At 50.2% G+C, this 26,834-nt stretch overlaps 1 protein-coding gene across 4 annotated transcripts in view; it reads left to right on the top strand.

Annotated features, from left to right (window-relative positions):
- Positions 1-8,580, top strand: part of KLHL25 (kelch like family member 25) — a 50,289-nt gene extending 41,709 nt beyond the window's left edge. For all 4 annotated transcript variants that reach the window (XM_042235073.1, XM_042235074.1, XM_004017732.4 and 1 more), the window contains exon 3: positions 6,977-8,580. The gene's annotated coding sequence lies outside the window, so the exon portion shown is untranslated. The remainder of the gene's footprint in view (positions 1-6,976) is intronic.
- The last annotated feature ends 18,254 nt before the right edge of the window (positions 8,581-26,834 follow it).

Here is a 26,834-nt window from a genome sequence, read left to right as displayed (position 1 = left end):
ACTCCGGGCGGCCCAGACCAGGGCGCCCTGAGTGACCTCAGAGTGAGTGTGGGCCTGGGCAGTGCCGCCCCCCAGCTCCTCTGCTGCCTCCTCAGCAACTCAGGACAGCCTAGAGGGGCTCCCCCGGGTCAGAGCCTTTTCTGGGGCAGCAGGGGCGCCCTGCCCTGAGGGGAAGTCCATGTCCGTCTTGTGTGCCGGGCGGGGGTGGGGGGCCCAGGCCCCCAAGTTTTGGGTTCACCACCTTAGAGCATCTCCGGGTGTTAGGGGCCCATTCGGAGCTCTGGCTAGTGAGGCCCTTGGAGGGGTTGGGGGGCCTTCACCAGCCCCACTGAGAAAACAGCAGTCGCCCTGCCCAGCGCATGGGAGTGGCTCAGGGCTGTGTGTGGAGGGAGCAGGGCGCTGACTTGACTCAGGCCAATTTCCCAGAGTCAGGGCTCTCCAGATGTGGCGTGGGTGGTGCACCCTTCTGGGAGCTTGCTGACCCCTGGGCTCCAGCAGCTTGGCAGAGCCGGAGTCCGCCTTCAGAGCCGTGGGAGCGAGGGCTGCATCCCGTTGAAGGAGAAGGGCCCACAGGTGCCTGCGCTAGCTGGAACTGTGTTCATGATCCTGTGACTTAAGCAAGTACAGACTTACAGCTAGACGTGAGCTCCCTGCCCTCGTGGCTCTTTCCCAGCTGATGTCAGGCTGACAGCCACACAGGCGAAACACGCCCAGATCTGTAAGACCGAGGACGCGGCCGCTGGGGACCAAGGCTCTGCCGGCGGGGAGCCTCCTCCTCTTTCCTTTTGGAGTCTCTGTGAAGCCCCCTCCAGCAGTTGGATGTCATGGAGGCGGCGTCATCTGTGTCTCCTGGCACAAGCCTGCTTCCTTGGTTTGGGCCACCTCTGAGCCCGTGGCGCTCAGCTGGCCAGAGTACGAGTGGCATCAGCGTGGAAATGGCTCATGGGTGGGTGTGGACCGTCGGGGTGGGGAAGACCCTTGGCGGCACTCCAGAGAGCCTGTTTTTGTTTTTTAAATGTCTATGTACTTGGCTGCGCGGGTCTTGGTTTCTTTACCTTCTGAGCCAGCAGGACGGCCCTCAGGTTCGGCACGTGGGATCTTTGATCTTTGTTGCAGCATGCCAGCTCGTAGTTGTGGCATGCGGGCTCGAGTTCCCTGACCAGGGGTTGAACCTGGGCCCCTGCTTTGGAAGCATGGAGTCTCAGTAACAGGACCACTGGGGAAGTCCTCAGAGAAACTGTTGTTAGAACTGCACGGAGGTGGACAGCCCTACGTCGCTGTCCCGAGTGTTCCCCGCTCCGCACCCACTCCAGCTCCTTCCTGGGCCTGCTGTGTCCTTTCTCCGCGAGGTGAGCAGCCCAGGAGCTGAGCTCCAGCCAGGGACCCCACCTCCTGGATGGACACACGGCCACATCCCTGCTTGGAGTTGGGCCAGATTACGCCGAGCTGTCACTGCGGGTTGGGCTTTAGAAACTGACCGTGCTGGCTAGCTGGGTTTTCTTCGCTGCTCCCAGGCCGTTTTACACTAGACCCTTCACGTGCGTTAGATGGCTCCATCCTTCTCTGGGAGGCAGGTATCGCCTTGTTTTCCACAGGAAAACGTGAAGCTCAGCGCAGCTGCTCCACCGAGCGCCTGGCACTGGAGTGTGAGCTCTGCTACCGTCTCAGCTCGTCCTGCGGGGTCCGGGTGGACAGGCAGTGCAGTGAACACTGGTCGAGTGCAGGAGTGAGCGTGTTGCCTGCTGCCGCAGCCGTGCTGTTCCTCCTGGCGGCGTGACTAGCTGTGGCACGTCTGCGCGCCGCCTGCCCCCGTTCTCTGGCCTTGTCCGCCCGCCCTCCCTTAGCGTCTCCACCCCACTGGCCTGCGTTCAGCCTCAGACGTGCTGGACTCCCACCCCAGGGTTTCTGCACATGCTGCTCCTTGCCTCTCGAGCAAACTCCTATGTCCTGCAGGTCTAGGGGTGTCCTTCCCACACCCTCTGCCACAGTAAAAGTTCTTGTTTTAATCTCTAATTTTTTTTTTTTACTATTATCTTTAAGGTTTTTATATTGGAGTGTAGTTGATAACAGTGTTGTTAGTTTCAGGGGTACCACAAAGTGATTCAGCTGTATGCATACTTGTACGTATTCTCTCTCAAATGCTTTTCCCGTTTAGGTTATTAGAGAATATTGAGCAGAGTTCCCTGTGCTATACAGTAGGTCCTTGTTGGTTATCTTTTAACTTTTTTTATTACTTAAAAAAAATCTTTTTCTCGGAGGATAATTGCTTTACAGTATTGCGCTGGTTTCTGCCATACGTTTTGTCTATGTGGGTCTTTGTTGCTCTAGTCTTGGGGAGGTGGGGCTGTTCTCTGTTACGGTGTGCGGGCTGCTCCCTGCAGCGACTTCTCATGGAGCACAGGCTCCAGGGCATGCAGGCTCAGTAGCTGTGGGCTCTGGAGCATGTGGGGTCTTCAGACCAGGGATTGAACCCGAGTCTCCTATATTGGCAGGCAGATTCTTTACCACTGAGCCCCCAGGGAGCCCCTCATTATCGTTTTAAAATATAGCAGTGTGTACATGTCAGTCTCAAACTCCCAACCTATGCCAACCCCCAGCTCTTCCCCTCTGGTAACCATAAATTCATTCTCTTAAGTCTGCAAGTCTGTTTCTATTCTGTAAATAAGTTCATTTGTATCATTTTATCTATAAGTGATATCCTATGATATTTCTCTTTCTCTAACTTCACTTAGCATGAATCTCTAGGTGCATCCATGATGCTGCAAATGGCATTAATTCTTTTTTTTTAGTTCAGTTGCTCAGTCGTGTCTGACTCTTTGTGACCCCATGGACTGCAGCATGCCAGCCTTCCCTGTCCATCACCAACTCCTGGGGCCTGGCTCAAACTCATGTCCACTGAGTTGGTGATGCCATCCAACCATCCATCCTCTGTCGTCCCCTTCTCCTCCTGCCTTCAGTCTTTCCCAGCATCAGGGTCTTTTCCAGTGAGTCAATTCTTCACATCAGGTGGCCAAAGTATTGGACCTTCAGCATCAGTCCTTCCAAAGATATTCAGGACTACTTTGCTTTAGGATTGACTGGTTTGATCTCTTTGCAGTCCAAGGGACTCTCAAGAATCTTCTCCAACATCACAGTTCAAATGCGTCAGTTCTTCGGTGCTCAGCTGTCCTTATGGTCCAACTCTCACATCCATACATGACTATTAGAAAAACCATAGCCTTGACTAGACAGACCTTTGTTGGCAAAGTAATGTCTCTGCTTTTTTAATATGCTGTCTAGGTTTGTCATAGCTTTTCTTCTAAGGAGCAAGCGTCTTTTAATTTCATGGCTGCAGTCACCATATGCGGTGATTTTGGCGCCCAAAAAATAAAGTCTCTCACTGTTTCCAATTGTTTCCGCATCTATTTGCCATGAACTGATGGGACCGGATGTCATGATCTTTGTCTTTTGAATGTTGAGTTTTAAGACAACTTTTTCACTCTCTTCTTTCACTTTCATCAAGAGGCTCTTTAGTTCCTCTTCACTTTCGGCCATAAGGGTGGTGTCATTTGCGTGTCCGAGGTTATTGATATTTATCCCGGCAATCTTGATTCCAGCTTGTGCTTCACCCAACCTGGCATTTCGCATGATGTACAAGTTAAATAAGCAGGGTGACAGTATACAGCCTTGACGTACACCTTTCCCGATTTGGAGCTAGTTCATTGTTCCATGTCCAGTTCTAACTTGCTTCTTGACCTGCATACAGATTTCTCAGGAGGCAGGTAAGGTGGTTTGGTATTCCCATCTCTTTAAGAATTTTCCGGAGTTTGCTGTGATCCACACAGTCAAAGGCTTTAGCATAGTCAATGAAGCAGAAGTAGATGTTTTTCTGGAACTCTCTTGCTTTTTCTATGATCCAGTGGATGTTGGCAATTTGATCTCTGGTTCCTCCGCCTTTTCTAAATCCAGTTTGAACACCTGAAAGTTCTCAGTTCATGTACTATTGAAGCCTAGCTTGGAGAATTGGAAGCATTACTTTGCTAGCATGTGAGATGAGTGCGATTGTGTGGTAGTTTGAACATTCTTAGGCATCGCCTTTCTTTGGGATTGGAATAAAAACTGACCTTTTCCAATCCTGTGGCCACTGCTGAGTTTTCCAAATTTGCTGGCATATTGAGTGTAGCACTTTCACAGCATCATCTTCCAGGATTTGAAATAGCTCAGCTGGAACTCCATCACCTCCACTAGCTTGTTCATAGTGATGCTTCCTAAGGCCCACTTGACTTCACACTCCAGGATGTCTGGCTCTAGGTGAGTGATCACAGCATCGTGGTTATCTGGGTCATGAAGATCTTTTTTGTACAGTTCTTCCGTGTATTCTTGCCACCTCTTCTTAATGTCTTCTGCTTCTGTTAGGTCCATATCGTTTCTGTCCTTTATTGTGACTGTCTTTGCATGAAATGTTCCCTTGGTATCTCTTATTTTCTTAAAGAGATCTCTAGTCTTCCCCATTCTATTGTTTTCCTCTATTTTTTTGTACTGCTTATTGAGGAGGGCTTTCTTATTTCTCCTTGCTATTTGGAACTCTGCATTCAAATGGGTGTATCTTTCCTTTTCTCCTTTGGCTTCCGCTTCTCTTCTTCTCACAGGTATTTGTAAGGCTTCCTCAGACAGCCATTTTACCTTCTGTTTTTTTTCCCCTTGGGGATGGTTTTGGTTACCACTTCCTATACAGTGTTAGGAATCTCTGTCCGTAGTTCTTCAGGCACTCTGTCATATCAAATCCCTTGAATCCATTTGTCATTTCCACTGTATAATCATAAGGGATTTGATTTAGGTCATATCTGAATGGCCTATTGGTTTTCCCTACTTTTCTCAATTTAAGTCCAAACTTTGCAATAAGGAAAAACTGTCTCTTGTAACAGACCTGATAAAGTCTATTTTGTCCGATATGATGATTGCTACTCCAGCTTTCACCCCCTCACTTTGTCTGTAGGTGCCCTAGATCTGAAGTAGGTCTCCTGTGGGCAGCATGTATCCTCTCCTTTTGCCATTTTGTTAATTGTTTTGGATTTGTTTTTGTAGATCTTTTTTCATCCCATTTTGTTCTCTCGTGATTTGATGACTGTGGTGTTATGTTTGGATTCCTTTTTCCTTTTATGTTTATCTGTTGTCAATTTTTGGTTTGCAGTTACCTTAAAGTTTTGATATAGCAGCCTATATATAAACAAGCTTGTTTTAAGTTGCTGGTTTTTTAATTTCAAATGCATTTCCAGTATCCTGCATTCGTATTCTCCTCTTCTCACAGTTGATGTCATATTTGTGTGGAGGTCATTTCCTACCTTTACTGTATGTTTGCCTTCATCAGTGAGTTTTCCCATTTGTAATTTGTTTCTAGTTGTAGCCTTTTCTTTTCCACCTGGAGAAGTTCCCTTATCATTAGCTGCAAAGCTGGTCTGGTGGTGCTGAATTCTCTTAGCTTTTGTCTGTCAGTGAACCTGTTGATTTTTCCATCAAATCTGAATGGGAACCTTGCTGGTAGAGTATTCTTTGTTGTCGATTTTTTTATCAGTTTAAATGTAGTGTGAAGCTTCCCAGGTGGCTCAGTGGTAAAGAATCCTCCTGTCGATTCAGGTGCTGTGGGTTCAATCCCTGAACCCCTGGTGGGAAGATCCCCTGGAGAAGGGAATGGCAGCCCACTGCAGTATTCTTGCCTGGGAAACCCTGTGGACAGAGGAGCCTGCTGGGCTACAGTCCACAGGGTCACAAAGAGACGGCTGTGTTCTCAGGATGTGTCTAAGTAACCTGCCTGCTGATGGGTGGGGCTGCGTTCCCACCCTGTTGGCCTAAACATCCCAGCATGGAGCCCACAGCTTGTTGGGTGGGGTCAGGTCCTGGTGAGGAAATGATGCTTTCCCAGGAAGGCTCACATCAGTGAGTACTCCCCAGAACAACTATCTTCAATGTCTTTGTCCCCGCCGTCTGTCACAGCTGCCCCCCACCTCCACAGGAGACCCTCCAGTACCAGCAGGTTAGGTAGGTCTTGCCTAGGCTCTTATGAGGTCACTGGTTTGTTTAACTGGGTCCTCGTGTGCATATGACCTTCCATGCACCCTCCCAGAGTGGAATTCCTGCAGTCCAACCCTGCTGGCCTTCAAAGCCAGGTTCTCTTGAGATGCCTCCTCCCATTTCAGACTGGGGAGCCTGACAGCGGGCTCAGAACTTTCACTCCCGCTGGACAACTTCTGTAATAATTTCCAGTTTGTGAGTTGCCCTCCTCGCGGGTACGGGATCTGATTTTATCGAGATTGCACCCCTCCTGCCATCGTACTGTGGCTTCTTCGTCGTGGACGTAGCGTATCTTTCTCGGTGGGTTCCAGCATTTTGTTGTTGTTGTTGATGTCTGCTCAGCAGTTAATTGTAATTTCGGAGTCTTCGTAAGAAGGGGTGAGCGCACATCTTTCTGCTCTGCCATTGTGTCTCCGCTACTGTTTTATGCACTTGCTTTCTTCCATGTTTTATTGGCTTTTTTTTTTTTCCTTTGAGTGGAGCTCAGTTTCACTTGCTCATAGGTTGCAGATGCACAAGGCTCTCACCCAGGACTTTAGACTGCAGTTCCTGGTGCAAAATGGCTCTCTAATCTCTTTTAAGTTTTGTTTTTTTCCCCCACATATAGCATTTCTCTGTGTGTTGGCTGTATATATTTGTTTGTACAAGCCTGCAGTTTCTCCCACTGGAGCACGATCCACGGAGACGGTAGCTGTGTCTCTGGGCCTGGCAAGTTGCCTGCTGGGTTGAGGGTGTGCAGAGCGTGTGTCTGGAGAAGCTGAATGGAGGTGAGCAAAGCACAGCTCAGGGAGGTGACGGGCCTGTTCCGGGCCTCACTGCTGTAGACCGGTGAGCCCCAGCCCCTCCCTGTGGCCTTGTGATCACGTCTGGCTCCAGGTAAGGACAGAGGGTGGTGGGGATTCACCTTTTCTCTCTCGTTCCTCTACAGACGCTACGTGTTTCTCCCCGCCCCACGGCCGCGGCCCTCACTCATGCACGTGGCCCTGACCTTGTCTGTGGGATGCTCCACCCGGCCCAGCGCTCTGAGCTGCCAGAAGCTGGCCCACCAGTCCTGGGAGCGGTGGCCTCGGGGGCTGCTCCGAGCTTCAGGGAAGAAGAGCCGTCTCTGCGTCCTGTGGGTCTGGCTGAGGCCTTGCCTGCTTTGCGGTGGTTTGCGGGGTTGGGGGGTAGAGGACCTTCCAGGGGGCGTGGACAGACACCAGGACTCCCTCAGCCTGGAGGAGAAAGACACGTCTGCCAGGCCTTGAGGGCATCCTGGACTGGGGCAGGAGGGCAGCACAGTCTTGGGCTCCAGGCTTCCCTGGCAACATTGTAAAGCCTCCCCACACGGGACGCCCCTGGGAATGGGTGCATCGGGGCTGAGACTGGATTGTGCTGTGGAGAAAGTCCTAAGGGAGAGAACCGTTCAGTGACAGCCACCAGGCTTTCTCAACACCAGTGTTAAATAGGCTCCCGAGAGCTGGGCCTCACCCCCAGCGACCTCACCATCTTCCGGTCAGACCAGCCGTGCCCCGGGTGCAGACACAGGTGTGCAGAGGCCCCGGGCGGCACGTGCCCATGGGGCTGCCCAGTACCTCCCCTCAGAGCCCAGCCAAGAGGCAGAGATGACCCCGTTTCCTGCCAGGAGCACCCTGCCCCCAGAGAGGGACCCTACCTGCCCAGGTCAGGAGCAGATGTGAGTGGGGGACTCCAGGGTGCCCACGACAGACCCCACCAAGGGCTGGACTCAGCTTGGAGGATGACACAGCCCCATGATGCTGGCCTCTCAACCTTCCAGCTGGTGATGGGGTCTGGATCATGTGTCCCCTAAGCTCAAAACGTGACAGTGGTCGTGAGAGAACTGCCAAGCGTTTGTTCATTTTCCCACCTCCCAAGTATCGGGCACCTCACAGGTCCAGCCGCAGCCTCGGGTTTCTGGAAAGGTCGGCTCCTATCAGCGGCCCCCGTCACCTAGTGTTAGAGGGTGTGGCTTTGTTCCTTGCCTGCCCCGGTGCACCGTGGGGGCCAGAACGGGTGGTTTCCCAGACCGCCTGCTATGCGGACTGTGTGGCTTGGCGCTCCCAAGTAGGCTGTAGTACTCATGGGGCCGGTTGCTTTCCAGTTGGCCCTGCCCCCTTACAGGACACCTCTGTGCCACCTCCGGGCCTGTGGGCGTCTCCTGGGGCCCCGAGGGCATCTTTAGGGCAGGATTCGCCCACAGATATGCACCAGCCGTAGGCCATCAGCTTCCCCTAGGGGAAAGTCAGAAGGCATGTCTCCAGGTTCCTGGGACCCCACGGCCCCCGCCTTTGTCAGAACTTCCTCTCAGCCACCCAGAAGCCAGGGGCCTGGTCCCAGGAGATGGCTCAGCCCAAGATGCCGGGGAGGAGGCAGCCCCGGTCCAGCATCCCTACTGCCTGGAGGGGCCCCCGGCCTGTTGGATTGCCGCGCTAAGTACAGGTCTGACAGCACAAAGGACCTCACAGTGGTGCTTTCTCCACAAGTTGTGTTTTTACCCATTTCTAACTTAATAAAAGAGTTGAGAAATCTTGCCTTCCTGGGGTGCCGAGGCCAGTCTTGGGGGACGCAAGGCGTGAGCAGGCTGATCTCTGTTGCAGCGGTCAGGGCTCCCGGCCTGCTGTGCTGGGGGAGACCCACAGGCACCCAGAGGACAGGGCCTCCTGTCTTCAGGTCATTTCAGCACCACAGGCCTTACACTGATTCTCAAGTGGTTTGCCGAATATTCCTTCCCTAAAAAGCCCCTGCATGAGTGTCAGCTTAAAGATGATTGCCACGTTTGTGTGCTGTGAGCCCCCAGTTAATGCTACTTTGTGTGAAAATAACACAAGCAGTGTTAAGGGAGGCATCACTACTCGAGTGTCTAGCATCAGCTACGACACTAATGCCCAGGTTGCCTGCGCTCCTTTCACACATTTTCGTAGCTATTAGGCTCTCTAAACTCAAGAAGGTGGGACAGACAGGGTTGTGACGACCACAGAGTAAAGAGGAGGCCCTGCACAATGTCCCACCGCAGGCTCTGGACACCACACACACCCCTGATCCAGGGGACAGTGGCCAGCACACCTTGGGGAAGGATGAGGCTGGCGTCCATTCCAACAGTGGTCCTCACACCTAAAATACTGGACTCAACACAGTCTACACAAGGATGCTCCCACAGGAAAACACGCCCTTCAGAACCACAGTAAGTAACTCTTCCTTCTAAATTTATAGACACGAAAGTAAAATGGAAAAGCAGAGGACCTGATCCCCATTAAAAGAACAGGAAATCCTGTGAAAGTACCAGTAATGAAGCGGACCTCACCAGTCTGCCAGACCCCAAGTTCAAAGAGCCGGTAAGAGAAGTGCTAAAGTCATTAAGAAAGGTTATTGATAGAAATTATTCTTCAGGCATCTTTGCTGAACACAGTGGGTATGAAGCTCAAGATCAACCACAGAAAGAAAAATGGGGAAAAAATAAATACATGGAGACTAAACAACAGGCTACTGAAGAAGCGCCGCTCAAGGATCACATCACAGAGGGAATCAGGAAACACCTCGAGACAAAGCGATGAGAACACAAGCGCAGGAAACCTGTGGGGCGCAGCGCAACAGTCCTAACAGGGAATTTCACAGTGGTACCGGCCTCCTGAAGAAATTAGAGACTCTCAAGCAACTTCAAAGGATAAACAAAGCTAAAGTCAGCAGAAGGAAGGGAATAAAAAGTTCAGAGAGAAAACAGATTTAAAAGGAACAGTGAGTGAAGTCGCTCAGTCGTGTCCAACTCTTTGCAACACCATGGACTGTAGCCTATCAGGCTCCTCCGTCCATGGGATTTTCCAGGCAAGAGTGCTGGAGTAGATTGCCATTTCCTTCTCCAGGGGATCTTCCCGACCCAGGAATCGAACCCGGGTCTCCCACATTGCAGGCAGACGCTTTACTGTCTGAGCCACCAGGGAAGCCCCAAATGGGGGGATAAAAAAAACAACAGTGAAACTAAGCTACTTTAAAAAAAATAAAATTGACAAACCTCTAGTCAGGCTCACCAGGGAAAAAAACCAAATAATCAAAATAAGAACGGAAGAAGCGAAATACCTTCCAGTACCACAGAAACACAAACATCATGCTAGAATACTAGGAACAGCTGGTGCTGGTGAAGTCGCTAAGTTGTGTCCGACTCTTCTGACCCCATGGACTGTAGCCCACCAGGCTCCTCTGTCCAGGAGATTTCCCAGGCAAGAACACTGGAGTGGGGTGCCATTTCCTTCTCCAGGGGATCTTCCCAACCCAGTAATCAAACCCAGGTCTCCTGCATTGCAGGCAGATTCTTTACTGACTAATCTATGGGGGAATCCAGTGGACAGTTAGACAGCAACAAATTGGACAACAGAAGACACAGGCGCACTTATAGAGACCTACAGCTGCCAAAATTGAGTCAAGAAGAAGTGTCACTTTAACAAACCAATCACTAGAAGTGAAGCAGAATCTGTAGTTGCAAAAACTCCCTGCTAACTGAAGTCCAGGACTGGACAGCTTCACTGGGAAATTCTACCAAAGAGTTTATCCTGATCCTTCTCAAACCCTCCCAAAAGACTGACAAGGAGGGAACAATCCCAAAGTCATTCTATGAAACCACCATCACCCTGATACCAAAACTAGACAAAGCCACTAAAAAAAAAAATTCACAGACAAATATCTTTGATGAATATTAATGCAAAATTCCTCGACAAAATATTAGCAAACCTTGACAACCAGCAGTCTAGTGAGAAGGATGTATCAGGATCACACCGCGATCCCCTGGCATGTGGCCTGCTCCATATCTTTCTGGTGTGCATTTCTTGGCCTGGGATTGGGGCTGGGGACCAGGATACAGGGACTTGGCTACCTTTTACTGAATGTTCCTGGGCCAGGCAAAACTGCCAGGTGAGGGTGGACAGGGTGGGTTACTCTCCAGCCTGTCTCCTGGGCTGTGCGGGCTGGTTCCAGACACTGGAGTTTCACTGCAGGCATCCTGCTGGGGCCACCCTCAGCCAGCCCAAGCACTCAGAAATTTTCACCAACAGAAAGACGTCCTTCCTACAGCAGCTTCTGTCATTTGGACACCCTTTGTGCATGAAGAAAGTACTTTTTATCCTCCACTGTTGCTGGAATGAAAAAAAGTCAATAAATAAGACTAATAAAAATATAGGAATACTTAAAAAAATCAGCAGACTGAGGGACTTCCCTAGTTGCTCCCAATACAGGGGACAAAGTTTCGATCCTAGGTCGGGGGACTAAGATCCCACATGCCACATAGTATGGTCCTATAAAAAAAAAAGATTAGCAAACAATTCAGCGGTACATAAGAAGGATTATACACCATAGTCCAGTTGAATTCCATTTCAGGTCTCAAGGATGGGTCAACATCCACAACAAATGTGATACACCCCACTAACAAAAGACACAAACTACATGATCACCTCAATAGAGAAAAGGTGATAACATCTAACATCCATTCGTGATAAAAGCTCTCACCAAAGTGGGTGTTGAGGGAACATATCTCAACATCATAAAAGGAATTTATAACATCCCCACAGCTAATACGACAGTCAGTGATGAAAAGATAAAAACCTTGCTAAAATTGAGCAAGACAAGGATGCCCACTCACAACTTCTATTCAACACAGGATTGAAAGTCCCAGCTGTGGTGAATGAAACAAGAAATAATAGGTATTCAAATTGGAAAGGAAGAGGTCAAACTCCCCACAAACCTAAGGCCTAGAATAGAGAGCCCAGAAATAAACCCACCCACCTATGGTCAATCTACAAGGAAAGCCAGAATGTACAGCGCAGAAAAGTCTCTTCAGTGGTGGTAGGAAAGCTGGACAGCTACATGTATTAACACATGAAATTAGAACACTTCATATACAAAAAGACAAAGGCCAAAATAAAAGATGACATCATAAGACTCCAAGAAAACATGGGCAAAACATTCTGTCATAAGTTGTAGCAATATTTTCTTAGATCAGTCTCCCAAGATGAAATAAAAAATAAATGATACCTAATTAAACTTAAAAGCTTTTGCACAGCAAAGGAAACCATCAGCAAAATGAAAAGGCAACGTATGGAATGGGAGAAAATATTTGCAAACAACGCAAAAGATAAGAGGTTAATATGCAAAATATACAAACAGCGCATACAACTCAATAGGAAAAGAACAAACTCCCCAGTCAAAAAAAAGGGCAGAAAACCTAACTAGACATCTCTGCAAAGAAGACAGTGCCGATTGCCAATAGGTACATGAGAAGATGCTCAACATCACCATTAGAGAAATACAAACCAAAACCACAGTGAGGTATCACCTCACAAGGGTCAGGACCATGATCAGAAAGTCTATAAATGAATGCTAGAGAGGGTGTGGAGACGTTGGTACAGTCACCACAGAGAACAGTACGGAGGGTCCTTTCAAAATTGAAAATAGAGCCACCATATCATCCAGCAGTCTCTCCCCTGGGCGCATATCCAGAGAAGGTGAAAGGTAATTTAAAAAGATCCACGCACCCTAGAGTTCATAGAAGCACTACTTATGATAGTCAAGACGTGGAGACCGCCGAGGCGTGCACCAGCAGACGACTGGCTTAGGATGTGGTCTATATGAACAAATATTAATCAGCTGTAAAAAATCATGAAATATTGCCATTTTTAGCAACATGGACGGACCCAGAAATGATCACACTAAGTGAAGTAAGAGAAGGACAAGTAGGATACCACTTCCATGTGGAATCTAAAAAAAATAATACAAGTTAATCTGTATACAAAACAGAAACAGACTCACAGAGGAGAAAACAAACTTGCCGTCGTCATCCAAGGGGAAAGGGAGGGGTGGGGAGGAATACATTTGGAGTATGGGATTAACAGATAGAAGCTACTATACATAAAATAGATAAGCAACAAGGATTTACCGTATAGCACGGGGAACTATGTTTAATATTTTATAATAACCTATGATGGAAAGTTATCTGAAAATATATATATACACACACATAGCTGAGTCACTTTTCTGTATACCGAAAACCAACACAATATTATAACTCAACTATACCTCAATTAATAAAAAATTGTGGGCACAGGCAAGACACACCACTGGGCGCTGTGGGTGACCTGACCTCATGGTGCACCCTGGTGGCAGGGTGAGGGCACCTCTGCTCTCAACCTCAGGATGCCCAGGCCTCCAGAGCCCAAACTGGGCTTTAACACTGTGAAGTAATGCTTCAGATGCTGAGGCTGAGGTATTACAGCACGTTTCTCATAAAATTAATCATCACCTGAGTGAGTGAGTGATCTCAAAAGTACAGTGCTGGTAGAATAGCCAGGAACAGCTGCCCTGCACGGCCTCCAGCGCCACCCCCGGGAGGACACTCCAGCCCCATCACACTGTTCACTCCTGCCGCAGTGCTGAGACCAGCCAAGGCAAGCACCTTCTCCTCCCAGGCCTGGTATCTGGACACTTGGGATCGGCCTTGGGTCAGGCTGCTGTAGAAAAGGCCGACAGGAAGCAGAGATGTGTTTCTGCTTTATGCAGCTGTGCCGTGAATGTAAAGAAGCCAAGACCAGAGTGGCTGCACAGGGCTGGGCCCAACCTCCTGTCTGGTGAATCTGCTGTCTTGCACTGAGGCTTCTACCTCCTGGCCCAATATGGCCACCTAGGCCCTGCCATCTCATCTGCATTCCAGGCACTGGGAGGGGAAGATTATGCTATAACCAGCAAACCTCTTTAAGGACACATAAGGACACATAAGCCTCTTTAAGGACACATAATTTCTGCACACTCCCAAGGAAGGCTGGGAAGTGTCAGTAAACCTGTATTACTGAACAAAGGGGAGAGAGGCTACCAAGGGACAATACCATCTCCATCTACCTGCCTGGTGTGCAGTGGAACCTGCCTATGTGGACCTGCTGCTTCTTCTCTGAACAGGACATGTGAGTCCAGCTATCGGCCCCTTGCAGAGCCTGGCCCTGCATGTGCTGGCATCCGTCAGCTGCAACTCTGCTGCCCCCTGACCAGTGCTTTACCTCACCTCCTTTAATCCTCACAGTGACCCCCTTAGCGGTGGGCATCCTTGTCCCCTTCCTGCTGGCGAGGAAACAGGCCAAGAGGTTAAAGCTGCTCGTCACAGGCTCACACTGGTGGGAGGCACCAGCCTGCAGTGGGCAGAAGGTGGCCTTCGGGGCTAAGCCCACTGGTTTGGGTCCCAGCTGTCTCATCTGTGTGCAGGCTTGGATAAACCATTTGGTTCTCATAGAGGCTTACCGAAGGCGGGGTTAGCAGAAGGGATTGAGGTCAAGCTCTGTAAAGCACCAAACACCAGGGAGCCCTGGATACAGTCGGATGGCCACTGCCATCGCAGTGGGCGGGATATGCGCCCAGTCTGTGCCCTGCAGGCCTGACTCCAGGCTCCTTGGCTTCCCAGGGGCCAGACAGACTCTGGGATGCGAGCAGGAGTCCTCCCACCTGGGATGGGATAAGGGGTCCTGGGAACCTCGGACCCAAAAGGACCGACAGGGCCTTCAAGGGCTGTGGCTTCCAAGGCAGGAAAGAGGACAGGACTAATTGGCCATAAGGCACCTTTGCCATAAAAAATAATGAAAAAGAAAAGGTCTGTTTGGTCAAAGCTATGGTTTTTCCACTAGTCAGGTATGGATGTGAGAGTTGGATCATAAAGAAGGCTGAGCACTGAAGAATTGATGCTTTCGAACTGTGGTGTTGGAGAAGACTCTTTTGAGAGTCCCTTGGACTGCAAGGAGATTCAACCAGTTCATCCTATAGGAAATCAACCCTGAATATTCACTGGAAGGACTAATGCTGAAGCTTCAATACTTGGGCCACCTGATGAGAAGAGCTGACTCATTAGAAAAGACCCTGATGCTGGGAAAGACTGAGGGCAGGAGAAGGGGATAGTAGAAGATGAGATGGTTGGATGGCATCACCGACACAATGGACATGAGTTTGAGTGAACTGTGGGGGACAGTGAAAGACAGGGAGGCCTGGCGTGCTGCAGTCCACAGGGTCACAAAGAGTCGGACACGACTGAGTGACTGACAACAAAGAGCAATGTTTGAAAGGGCATGACAAAGCATGAGAGATGAAGGACAAAACTAAACGCCCTCCAACAGCAGGGTCAGTGTCTCTGGAGCTGCAGAGTTTCCCAGGGTGAGGAGGGGCGCCCCCTGCCCACTGCCTCCCCTCCCTGCTCCTCAGCCAGGCCTTCCTGGGCCAGGGGGCCCTACCGGAGGTTCCAGAAACTTACTCCATAAGGATCTTCGCCATCAACATCTTTGTCCCCAGCATTTTCACGGCCTAATAGGCCATAAGGCCGTGTTGGTGTAGAAAGTAAAATAACTGGTTGACAGTTTCACAACTGGCTTCATTTGCCCCTTGGTGCCATCCTCCTATCTGCATATCACGTAAATCTTAGGAACTTTCAGGAACCACTGGCATTTAGCATTTTCATAACCACGTATGCAGTGACAGGTAGACGTAGGGGGTCTGAAAATGGTGGATGACGGACCTCCCTGGTGGTCCAGTGGCAAGACTGAGCTCCCAATGCAGGGGGCCTGGGTTGGATTCCTCAGGGAACTAGACCCCACACACTGCAGCCAAGAGATCACATGTCTCCACTAAAGAGCCTGATGCAACAACTAAGACCCGGCACAGTCAAATAAATACATATATTTTTAATCGTGGATAAAACCACTACGTATATGGCCACGACATATGCGACAGAGGGTGAGATGGCTGGATGGCATCACCGACTCGATGGACATGAGTTTGAGTAAGCTCCCAGACTTAGTGATGGACAGGGGGGCCTGGCGTGCTGCAGTCCATGGGGTCGCAAAGAGTCGGACACGACTGAGCAACTGAACTGATGTGGCCATGATAAGGCTTCCCAGGTGGCGCATTGGTAAGGAATCTGCTGCCGAAGCAGGAGGCGTGGATTCAACCCCTGGGTCGGGAAGACCCCCTGGAGGAGGAAACGGCAACCCAGCCCAGCATTCCTGCCTGGGAAACCCCATGGACAGTCCACGGGGCTCAAAAGACTGAGCAGCCGAGCACACACGCAATATGGACGCGACGAAACTTACTGGAGGTGGGAAGTGAAAGAGTGAAGCCATACTGCCTGCTGTACTAGGCAATGGTGACAGCAGTTTGCAAACCCTTCTGTGATTTGAAGACGCAGAGCTGAAGCTACATTTCCAGTAGAACTTTGGAACATCTATCAGTGGACATGTGACAAAACGCCAGAAACAGTCGTGAAAGAAGTTTTCACAACACAACACAGAGCTCACCTATGAATATGCTCTTTGTGCTTGGAAAACAGATATTTAATACCTTTCTTAATGAAGGAGGAAAGTTGAATGAAAAAGTGTGATGTCGGCAAAACAAATGAGTAAGTCAAAAAATGTATAAAATACTATGACTTGGAAGGTAAGTTCAGTTCAGTTCGGTTGCTCAGTCATGTCCAACTCTTTACGACCCCATGAACTGCAGCACACCAGGCCTCCCTGTCCATCACCAACTCCCAGAGTTCACTCAGATTCACGTCCATCGAGTCAGTGATGCCATCCAGCCATCGCATCCTCTGTCATCCCCTTCTCCTCCTGCCCCCAATCCCTCCCAGCATCAGAGCCTTTTCCAATGAGTCAACTCTTCACATGAGGTGGCCAAAGTACTGGAGTTTCAGCGTTAGCATCATTCCTTCCAAAGAAATCCCAGGGCTGATCTCCTTCAGAATGGACTGGTTGGATCTTCTTGCAGTCCAAGGGACTCTCAAGAGTCTTCTCCAACACCACAGTTCAAAAGCATCAATGCTTCGGCACTCAGCTGTCTTCACAGTCCAACTCTCACATCCATACATGATCACAGGAAAAACCATAGCCTTGACTAGACGGACCTTAGTGCAAAGTAATGTCTCTGCTTTTGAATATGCTATCTAGGTTGGTCATAACTTTTCTTCCAAGGAGTAAGTGTCTTTTAATTTCATGGCTGCAGTCACCATCTGCAGTGATTTTGGAGCCTGAAAAAATAAAGTCTGACACTGTTTCCACTGTTTCCCCATCTATTTGCCATGAAGTGATGGGACCAGATGCCATGATCTTCGTTTTCTGAATGTTGAGCTTTAAGCCAACTTTTTTGCTCTCCACTTTCACTTTCATCAAGAGGCTTTTAGTTCCTCTTCACTTTCTGCCATAAGGGTGGTGTCATCTGCATATCTGAGTTTATTGATATTTCTCCCGGCAATCTTGATTCCAGCTTGTGTTTCTTCCAGTCCAGCGTTTCTCATGATGTACTCTGCATAGAAGTTAAATAAGCAGGGTGACAATATACAGGCTTGACGTACTCCTTTTCCTATTTGAAACCAGTCTGTTGTTCCATGTCCAGTTCTAACTGTTGCTTCCTGACCTGCATATAGGTTTCTCAAGAGGCAGGTCAGGTGGTCTGGTATTCGCATCTCTTGAAGAATTTTCCACAGTTTATTGTGATCCACACAGTCAAAGGCTTTGGCATAGTCAATAAAGCAGAAATAGATGTTTTTCTGGAATTCTCTTGCTTTTCCATGATCCAGCGGATGTTGGCAATTTGATCTCTGGTTCCTCTGCCTTTTCTAAAACCAGCTTGAACATCAGGAAGTTCACAGTTCACGTATTGCTGAAGCCTGGCTTGGAGAATTTTGAGCATTACTTTACTAGCATGTGAGATGAGTCCAATTGTGCAGTAGTTTGAGCATTCTTTGGCATTGTCTTTCTTTGGGATTGGAATGAAAACTGACCTTTTCCAGTCCTGTGGCCACTGCTGAGTTTTCCAAACTTGCTGGCATATTGAGTGCAGCACTTTCACAGCATCATCTTTCAGGATTTGAAAGAGCTCAACTGGAATTCATCACCTCCACTAGCTTTGTTTGTAGTGATGCTTTCTAAGGCCCACTTGACTTCACATTCCAGGATGTCTGGTTCTAGATGAGTGATCACACCATCGTGATTATCTGGGTCATGAAGATCCTTTTTGTACAGTTCTTCTGCGTATTCTTGCCACCTCTCCTTACTATCTTCTGCTTCTGTCAGGCCCAGACCATTTCTGTCTTTGGAACAACTCACAAAGTCAGTTATTTCTGCACTATTGCCATGAACCTACACATATTTTAAATATATTCAAATATTCTGTGTGTCACAAGAAAGTGTTTTTAATTTTGTTATTCATTTCTCATGCTTTACTATGTCCTTTTTAATGTCCCTCTTATTTTTCATTATTTTATCTCCTTGGACAAAGTTGCTTTATGGCCAATTAGTCATGCAGTGGAAATATTTGGAGGAAACACGCGTAGGGCAAAAGAACCAGACATGCATCCTGGCACACCTGAGCCTGTAGATTATAGTCAGGAAAGAAGGACCTTAAAAAAAAGAAAATAGAGTGTAGCTGATCTACAATATTGTGTTAGTTTCAGATGCACAGCAAAGTGATTCAGTTACACGTTCATGTGTTTTATCTGTGTGCATGCTGAGTCATTTTAGTCGCGTCCGACTCTTTGTAACCCTATGGACTGGAGCCCACGAGGCTCCTCCATCCATGGGATTTTCCAGGTAAGAATACTGAGTGCGTATTATATTCATCAAGAATACTGAAGATACCTCCAGGGGAACCTTCCCAACCCAGGAATCGAACCCACGTCTCCTGCGGCTCTGGCACTTCAGGAGGATTCTTTACGTTGAGTCATCTGGGAAGCCCAGATGTATATTGTTCAGTCTCCCAGTAGTGGCCGACTCTTTACGACCCCGTGGGCTGCAGCACGCCAGGCCTCTCTGTCGCTCATCATCTCCCGAAGTTTGCCAAAGTTCATGTCCATTGCATTGGTGATGCCATCCAGCCATCTCATCCTCTGATGCCCTGTTCTCAAATATATACGAGACCTCAAATATATTTCCTTTTCCATTATAGAAGGAGCTGGCAGGTCCCATGGGACAGGAGCCCATGGCCCAGGCTCCTTCAGGGCCAGCCAGGGCCCCAGCCCCCCTGGCAACCCTCCCGCCCCGGTACAGGAAGGGCAGGGGCCGCCCGGCCTTGAGGTCCACTCCAGGGCCCGGGTGGGCAGGCCTGGGCAGGAGTTGGGGTCCCTCTCCTCCCCGCCGGCTCGTGTGGCCCTGCTCCAGGGGCCCTGGCCAGACCTCAGGTGACGTGCCCAAGTGCCGGCAACCCCGTCCAGGGGTCCCAGGGCAGCACTCACTCGCTGAGCCTTCTCCTGACCCTCAGTGCTCCCCGGGGGACACGGCTGCAGAAGCCGCTCCTGGGCTCACTTCCAGCCTTATGCACCCTGACGCAGCAGGCAGGCCCTGGACCCTGGCTGGGAGACGTGCCAGCTGTGCCTGTTGGGCCCCCTGAGCACAGCGTGTGAATCTGTAACAGGTCCACGAAGCCAAGATCCCATTTCCCTGATCCTGAGAAGGACGTGAGGGCCAGTCAGAGCCACAAGCCCTCCCCCGGGCCGGGGCAGAGCCTGCAGGTGGGATAGTGCTGGGTCCTTGCAGCCCATCTTCCTGTGCCCACTCACCTGGCCGCCAGGTGCTTGTCCAGGCCAGGGCCTCCTGGCCACTTTGTAAGAAGTGACTGTGAAGGATCCAGTGGAGAAGTTCGCACCAGGTGCTCTTCACCCTCATAGATGCACGTGCATCTGACGCCAGGCTCGGGGATAGCCCTCCAGCACCAGCTTTTGTATTGCTTGGCTTTTGTGTGTCCCCCTGTCCTGCTGCTCCAGACAGATAGGACCCTGTGGCTATCACACACTTGGGCCTTGCCGCAGACACTCCAGGTCCCTGTGCTTCAACTGCATGCATGCTGAGGCGCTTCAGTCGTGTCCGACTCTCTGTGACCCCATGGACCTTAGCCCGCCAGGCTCCTCTGTCCATGGGATTCTCCAGGCAAGAATACTGGAGTGGGTTGCCATTTCCTTCTCCAGGGGATCTTCCTGATCCAGGGGTCGATCCCGCATCTCTTATGTCTCCTGCACTGGCCATTTCACCGGGTCCTTAGGAGAACTGAAGACATGTGAGTCTTAGACAAAGTCCTGAGACCCGCACCTGGCACTCAGGAAACTCCACAAAGGTGAAAGTGAAAGTCGCTCAGTCATGTCTGACTCTGCGACCCCATGGACCGTATAGTCCATGGAATTCTCCAGGTCAGAATACTGGAGTGGGTAGCCTTTCTCTTCTCCAGGGATCTTCCCAACCCAGGGATCGAACCCAGGTCTCCTGCATTGCAGGTGGATTCTTTACCACGTGAGCCAACAGGGAAGCCCAAGAATACTGGAGTGGGTGGCCTATCCCTTCTGTAGCAGATCTTCCTGATCCAGGAATCAACCCGGGGTCTCCTGCATTGCAGGCGGATTCTTTACCAACTGAGCTCTGGGGGAAGCCCCACAAAGGTGAGCCATTGTTAACTCTTACCGTGAGCTTCCTGTTGGTCAGCACCTTTCCCTGAGTTGAGACCCCAGCTCGTCCCCACGCACGTATCCGTGTACATCACCTGCGGTTTCGAGGTTAGGGGTTATCAGCTGGATCACCACAGGTATTTTTGTGAACATCACGCTTTCTTCTGTTGATGCTCCAGGCCATGTTATACCCAGAGGTCAGAGTGCCGCGCAGTTTTCATGGAAAAGACGCAGGCCCGGAGGTGAAAGGGAGGGTCTGCACCGGAAAAGCGTGCAGCTTCAAAGCTACGCAGATCCGGACTGATCTCTGGCATCGCCCTCAGCAGCCTGGGCTTGGGCAAGAGACTCTCTAAGACTCGTTTTTCTCGTTCGTAAAATAAAGAAGAATCCTTTTACCTACCTGGAAGCATTGGTGGTGGAAGTAGTGGTGGTGATTTAGTTGCTAAATTGTGTCCAACTCTTTGTAGCCCACCGGGCTCTTCTGAGTGGGTTGCTATTTCCTCCTCCAGGGGATCGTCCCAACTCAGGGATCGAACCCACATCTCCTACATTGCAGAAGGATTCTTTACTGCTGAGCCACCAGGGAGCCTGGAAAGATTGCTAAGGGGCTTTGTATAAGAACATGCGTATTTTTTTCTTTCCTTAAAAATTGAGTTGGGTTGGGAGAAATCTGGGGGTTGTCGGGGGCGAGGGGAGGGGATGGTCCTCCAGCTTCAGGCTCTGCAGGGGGCTTCAATCCCTTTGGGATGCAGACCTTGGGCCCTCAGGCATCAGGGACCTTGCTTGTCAGCTCAGGTATCTGTCCTGTCTAGCTTAGGGCATTTTTTTCTAGGTGGGCTGCAGAAGGGGGTGGCGCGGAGGTGGGGGGGATGCAGGGGAGGCCTTCAGAAGAAGGCTGAGCGAAATAACTGTGGTCAGGACTTGGGTGGTACCAGGGAGCCTCAGCACCAAGTGGGTGGGGTGGGATGGGATTTTCTGGGGAGCATTTGGTTTAGAGAGAGTGGGTGTTTGTGCCTGTGTCCAGGACGACCACATGTCCTGGTCTCAGGATGTGGGAAAGCCCCCTGGAGACCAGAATAGTCGCTCGCTCCTCCCGAGGTCCCTCTGCCGACCCCTGGCCTTCCAGGCCCCCTGAGCCAAGGAAGCCTGGCTCTGGGACTGTGGCTGACCTGGGCGCGGCAGCTGGAGGTCAGAGCCCTGGGGTCATAGCAGAGGAGGGGGCTCTCGGGCCTCCGGCCACGTGAGGGCCACGGGAGGACCCCAGCACCTCTCCGGTCCCACGTCTGTCAGGAGGACCGGTCGCTGCTTTGCGGGGTTGATTACCCACACTCCTGTCTGAACGCACCCGGGGCGGTCCCCCAAGGCAGGCGCTCAGTCACTGGCTTGTTGAGCTGAACTGGTTAAGAAGGGAGTTGTGTTGGCCTTTCTGCAACAAAGAGAGAGGAAGGGCCTTGCTCTGGGAACCCAGAAGAAGCTTCCAGACACCCCGGTACTGCACAACTAATTCATCTGTTGCAGAGGGCACCACCCCACACAGGGCACTGGCTCCAGGTGGGGGCCTGTTCCCCTCCCGGGGTCCTCCCCTCCCTGTGGGTGACAGGCCCACTCATGTGCTCACATCACACCTCTGCCTGCCTGCCCCCCCCTCCGCCCCAGCCAGACCCCCATGATTGTAAAGTTGTTTCCAGGTAGACCTGTGATACCCAGGGTGGTCCCACCCGAGCAGCACCCTCCGGGGTGGGGGTCCAGAGGAGGAAGACGGGCAGCTCTCCTGTCCCCAAGATTAATCCGAAGGCCAGCATGGAGGGGAAAGCGGGCTGAGACCGGGTGGCTTCTCTCCCTCTCGGTGGCTCATTTCAGCTTCGCAATATCTTTGAGACAAGCCTACCCATGTCCGCAGAGGGGATACGCTGGTGCTGTGGTCCTACAAGGGTCTTGTCTGTTCCCCTCTCCAGCCCCAGTTCTCAGGGAGAGACATCAGAGTTTAACACGAGCGAAGAGACGGTACCCCAGAGGCCGGGCTGCTGAGTGCGGCTGGGGGTCTGGCTCCCCCGCTCTCCAGGCTGTGCTCTGATGCTCCGGCGGGCCACGGCACCCCTGGCCCCCGGCCCCTCCCGGGGGAGGCTGAGCTGTGCTCCGGCCTCACAGGTGGTGTGTGCCATCCCATACCTGAGCCCCCAGGGTGCGCGGCGCAAGGTGGTCTAGGGGTGCACTGGGAGTCAGGGCAGCGGGGGCCCAGGTTGCAGCCCCCCTTGTCTGTGGGTACCCTTATCCAGAAGTTTCCCTCACTCCTCAGGAAAATAAAGACCTCTTTCCACAGTGTCCTGTGCCCCCAGAGACGTTTCCAACAGAGTCATTTTGGGGGACGTGTTAGGAAAAGCATTATCAGAAAGGAGAAAGCACTCCAGAATTCTGGGGGTGCGGGAAGGGTCAGAGGAAACTCCATCAGAAATCCACGTTTGCCCCTGAACCCTGGCTGCAGGAAGCCCAGAGCCGCCTGGGAGCCTCAGCACTGAGGCCACCGTCTCCCACGTCTTGGTACACACGCCTCCTCCTCCTGCCGCAGCTCACTTCAGGAGCCAATGGTTCCTACAGTCATAGGACCTTGGCTCCTGCCTGGAAAGCAAGCAGAGTCTTAAGGAACCCACTCTGGCTCCTGACGCAGAGGCTTTTCTCCTCCGGAGGCTGAGTGCCTCCAGGAAGGGCTCAAGCTGCAACTAAAGACTCTGCACGCTGCAGCTGAGACCCGGCACAGCCAAATAAATAAATAAATGTGTTGGCCGCTCAGTCGTGTCTCTTTGTGAGCCCATGGACTGTAGCCCGCCAGGCTCCTCTGTCTGTGGGATTCTCCAGGCAAGAATAGTGGAGTGGGTTGCCATTTCCTTCTGGGGATTTTCCCGACCCAGGGACTGAATCCGGATCTCCGGCATTGCAGGCAGCTTCTTTGCCATCTGAATCACCAGGGAAGCCCCAAATAAATAAATAAATCAGTTTTGTTTGTTTGTTTTTTTTTTTAAATCAAATTTCTTCCGGGGAAACAAATTCCAAATTGGCCAGTTTGCCAGTAAGGACTGGCCTCGTTGATTAGGTTACGTGGTAGACTTCTATGAAGCAGACAACTTAAATCTTCAGCCCTGAATCTACTCAAAGCACATAAATACTGTGACAACTTCTAAACTTTGTAACTGCTAAACTTGTGACATCACTTTAGAGATCAACCTAAAAACGCAAGAAGGGCATGTGGTTCTGCAATTATTTTCAGGACATACGACCCTGAAAGTCTGCTGATCCCTGCCTGGGCTGCCCGCCCTGTGCTGGCACGGGCCCAGTGAATTTCTCTCTGCCTTCTGGGCCCCCTGGGGTAGAAGAGCCCCTGAAGCCAGAAAGGCTCAGAAGGATCATTTTGGATTCCCCTGATTGGAATAAATTTACTGCATTATTGGACTTCCCTGGTGGTACAGCGGATAAGAGTCCGCCTGCCAGTGCAGGGGAAGCGGGTTTGTTCCCTGGCCCGGAGGATCCCACATGCCTCGGAGCGACTGAAGCCTGCGTGCCACAACGATGGAGCCTGTACTCTAGCGCCCATGAGCTACCGATACTGAGCCTGCGTGCCGCAACTACCGGAGCCTGTGACCCTAGAGCCTGTGCTCAGCGACAAGAGAAGCCACCAAAATGAGAGGCCCACACACCGCAGCTAGAGTCCCCCCCGTCACAGTAAGAAGCCCACGGACGGGGGAGCCTGGCAGGCTACAGTCCCCCCTCTCACAGCAAGAAGCCCACGGACGGGGGAGCCTGGCAGGCTATGGTCCCAAGAGTCAGACACGGCTGAACGACTAAGCACGTATGCATGCATCACGACTAGAGAAAGCCCAGACACAGCAGTGAAGGCCCCGCACAACCAAAAAAAGATAAATAACAAAAAATGTACTGCATTATTGAACGTAAAAGGCTATGTGGCCATCAAATATTTCCTAAGCTTTTAATGACGTGGAATGACGATCATGACACATTACCAAATGGAGAAAGAGCAGGCTTATCTCATTTTGTAAAATAAACTGCGTTCATTGAAAAGAGATTGGAAGAATATATCAAACTGTGAAGTGTGCTTATTTCTAGATGCTCACTGTAGGTGATTTTTAGAAATAGTTTTATGGGGTGTAATAGATATGCCATAAACTGCACATACTTAAACTGTACAATTTTATACCATTTGAGATACGAATATACCCATGAAATCATCACAGTCATCAACTGTGGTGCCACATCCTTCACCAAGAAAGCCCTACACCAAGGGTGTAACCCAGGGGCTGTTAGTGTACGCAGAGTTACGTGACCTTGATCAGAGTCTATGTTAGAGTATTTTCATTCATCCCAAAAGAAACCCCATCCCCATGAGCAGCCACTCTCCTTCCCTGCCAACTGCCGCGGTCCTAGGCAACTGAGGCTCTCCCTGCCTTTGCCTGTACTCTGGACGTTTTGTATAAACGGAATAAAACAGTATGTGGTCCTCTGTGATTGGGCTCTGACTCTGCACGATGTTTTCAGGCTCATCCTTGTAGCAAGTATCCGTACACTATGGTTAACCACTCGAGAAACTGTCAGAACATTTTCAAAAGTGGCTGCGTCACTTTATATTCCCAGGAGCAGCACACAAGGGTTCTCATTTCTCTATACCCTCCTGCACACTTGTTATCTGTTTTTTGTTTTGTTTTTTTTTTTTAACCATTATAGCCTTCCTAGTGAGTGTGAATTGATATTTCATGTTCTGTGGTTTTGATTTGCATTTCTCTGATAACTAATGATGTTGAACATCTTTGCATGAGCTTATTGGCCATTTATGTCTCTTCTTTGGAGAAACGTCTGTTCAATGGCTTTGCCCATTTTGAAGTTTGGTCATTTGTCCTTTTATTATTCAGTTGAAAGTGTTCTTAATATATTCTAGATAAAACTCCTGTGTCAGATGAACAGTTTTTAAAAATATTTTCACCCGTTCTCTGTGCTGTCTTTTCACCTTCTTGACGGTAGCTTTTGAGGCACAAGAGTTTTTAAATCTGATGAAGCCCATCTTATTATTTTTTTTTGCCATTTGTGGTTTTAGCCTCATATCTACGAAGGCTGTGCCTAACCTCAAGGCATGAAGATTTGACCCTGTTTTTTCCTTAGCTCTTACAGTAGTGTTAGTCCCTCAGTCGTGTCCAACTCTTTGTGACCCCATGGACTGTAGCCCACCAGGTTCCTCTGTCCATGGGATTCCCCAGGTATGAATACTGGAGTGGGGTACCCTTTCCTTCTCCAGGGGATCTTCCTGACCCACGGAGAACCCATTACAGGCAGATTCGTTACCATCTGAGCCACAGGGCCCAGGTTACTTACTATGTGTGGTGTGTGTGTGGGGGTAGTATGTGTCTAATTTCAATTTTTTTCACATGTATGTATTCAGCTGTCCCAGTATGATTTATGGAGAAGACTGCTCTTTCTACATTGAGTAGTCCTGACAGCCTTGTCAAAAATCAGTTGATCACTGGAATTCCCTGGAGATCCCGTGGCCAAGAATTCACCAATGCAGGGGACACAGATTCGATCCCTGGTCAGGGAAGATTCCACATGGGGCGGGGCAGCTAAGACCATGTGTCACAACCACTGAGCCCACGCATTCCAGAGACTGTGCCCTGCAACGAGAGAAGCCACTGCAATGAGAAGGCATGCGCCACAACCCGAGAGCAGCCCCTACCCCGCCGCAGCCAGAGAAAGCCCGTGCCCGGCAACGAAGACCCGGCACAGCCAAAGCAGAGAAATAAAAAAGGTTCAGAAATCCACTGACCATAAGCGTGACAGCCCAGTTTTGGACTCTCAATTCTACTCTGCTGGCTTAAGGACAGATCTCCGTGTCTGTCCTTGAGCCAGTAACACCCTGTCTTGATAACCATAACTCTGTAGTGAGTCTTGAAACTGGGAAGTGTGTGTCTTCGAACTTGGCTCTTCTTTTTCAAGACTGTTGTAGCTGTTCTGGATCGCTGGAATTCCCATACGAAGTTTAGGGTCAGCTTGTCAGTGTCTGCAGGGAATCCCAGTTGCTGCTGGGCTTTTGATAAGGACCATGTGAACCCATAGATTAATTTGGGGAATACTGGCCTATTAACAATGGTAAGTCTCCTGATCCATGGACACAGATGTGTTTTCACTTACTTAGGTCTTCTTTTATTTCTTTTAACAATATGTTGTTGCCTTTGGAGTATCAGTTTTTCACTTCTTTCTGTTAAATTTGTGGAACACAGTTACACTGACTTCTAACATCCTTGTCTGGTAATTCTAACATCTGTGTCAGTTCTGCGTCAGGTTACAGAACTTTTATCCT

Source organism: Ovis aries, chromosome 18 (assembly GCF_016772045.2).
Source record: "Ovis aries strain OAR_USU_Benz2616 breed Rambouillet chromosome 18, ARS-UI_Ramb_v3.0, whole genome shotgun sequence".
NCBI lineage: Eukaryota > Metazoa > Chordata > Mammalia > Artiodactyla > Bovidae > Ovis > Ovis aries.
The sequence above is the reverse complement of the archived record's forward strand: the minus strand, read 5'-3'. Positions and strand labels throughout refer to the sequence as shown.